Raw genomic sequence first — 2,215 nt, forward strand, 5'->3', positions numbered from 1 at the left:
CGCGCGCAACTCAGTCATTTACAGCGTTTCCTACTATATTCACACGGACATAGCCCTGACATAGTATTGGACCGCATCTCGTTTCAGATCTGGGATCACTGAGTTATTTCTGTTAGTCGTCTGAGATCCAAGGCACGTTCCTGGTGAGGATCGACCGAGGTGGTTACTACGAAATTCTACAAGAGAATACGTAACTTCGCCTAAATACTATTATTTTTGTAAATGTTTCTATTGTGGACAGGCATTTCTTGGCATTTTATGCCGTTTTGTTTTCTCTCTTTTATCGGGAGCATCAAAGAGTCCACTCCACACCTGCAGTACGGAAAAAAGGGGCTCCTCGTTCCCCACATCGATACCAGAACATAGCTAGCCCTGAAAAGTAGGCATAAGACGATTCTTGCCTCGCACTTCCTCTCGTGCGAAGGAGTTCGGAATCTCTCTCTTTCCCAACGGCGGCTGATAAGAACTAACGAAGGAAGGACAGGACGATAAGATGGACTAATCACAAACGAACCTCATCGGCTAACTTCCTCTCGGTCGTTGCGAATTATAGAAATTAAGTTCGCGCGCACCAGCCCTTCCCCTGACTATGATGTGATTCCTCCCGTTCAATTAATAGACCGGTCAGCGAAAAAATTTTTTCTTAGCGTCTGTACACTCAACATGTTAACACGACGTGTTGTTGCCGAATCCTCCTAACGCATCCAAGGTAGGATCTCATTTCCTTTAATAGTTTTGCCAAGTCCTTGTTTTTTTTGTTCTTTAAAATGGTTTAAATGTAATTTTTGTAGTCATTGGCTAAATCATCTTTTTTTATTTATACTACTTGATTTTATAGTTTTATTGCTTTTTTTATTGTGTATCTCGTAATCACGTATATATGTGCCTTTAAAAATATTTAAATAATCTGGCGTGCCAAAATGCCAGAATTAATTGTAACCGTTTTCGATTCAGTGCTAACCAATAGGTGAATCTTGTGACTTCCCTGAAACTCTTTTATCATGTTTCTGTCCCTCAACAAATTATCAATCTCTCCAAAATTACCGATCCCCCTTTGTATTGATTTACAAAAAAATTATCGGTTTTAGTCATACCTCTGAAATTCTTTCATTATGTTTGTGTTTCTCAAGAAATTATCGATCGCTCCAAAATTACCCATCCCCATATATCAATTTACCAGAAATTACCGATGCTTTTTAATTTTCTAACTCTCGAATTTTTGTGTCACCCCAGAAATTATTTTATCCTGTTTGTGTTTTTCAAGAAATTAGCGATCTCTTTGAAAATACCGATCCCTTTAGAATGTTTTCGATCATATATTACCGTTTAAATTATTTCTAAATGACTTGTAATGCTTTTAAGGATAATTTTACTTTTTATTATCTTTTGAAATGCTACCGATTCCACAATACCATTTATATCGTTTCTTTAAAATCCCTTTGTGTTGCCTTAAAGAATAATTTCAATTTTTTAAAATAATTTATTACTTTTTTCATTTACCGACCTTACCATATCGTCTATATTCTGTTAGATATATTTTTATGACGCTATCTTAAATAATGTTATCTTTTATAATGTTACCGAATCCGCCCTACCGTTAATATTATTTTACCCCGATTCCGTGCTACTTTTAATGTTTCAACTGTGTTTTTTAAAATGTTTTTGACCTCGGAATTTCTCTTTTGTATTTTGAACCCTTTGCATTGCTTTTCAAAATGTGTTTTTTTTAAACCTTGCAACTTATTTTATAATACCCCCTATTCTGCACAACAATTTTGTTATATTCTTTGTGCCGCAATGCTTCTCATAATATCTTTGACCTTTTTGTAATATCCTATTATTTTTACGATCACGTGACGCCTCTAATGATATTTCGACCCCTCGCCATGTCTGTTGTTAATGTTAGGCATGTTTATTTTATCATTGTACATGGCTAGCTTTTTCAGCTGTTATCTATACCTTTCTGTTAATGTGTATTTTTTTTACTATCGCGTCTATTTTATAATTGCTAATCACAAACATTTTATTAATTTACCGATTGAAATACAGTTTTTTTTATGCGAGCTAATTTTATACGTTTTTTGTGATTTCTATATATCGTTTTTAATATTGTGCTATCTCATATGAGATCTTACGTATGATAACTATTATTTTTATTGTTTTCTTGGATGTTTTCTTCTTTATTGTTTCTCATGTTAAACTTTTCTGAAATGCA

This window comes from Belonocnema kinseyi, chromosome 7 (assembly GCF_010883055.1).
Source record: "Belonocnema kinseyi isolate 2016_QV_RU_SX_M_011 chromosome 7, B_treatae_v1, whole genome shotgun sequence".
In the NCBI taxonomy this organism is placed as follows: domain Eukaryota; kingdom Metazoa; phylum Arthropoda; class Insecta; order Hymenoptera; family Cynipidae; genus Belonocnema; species Belonocnema kinseyi.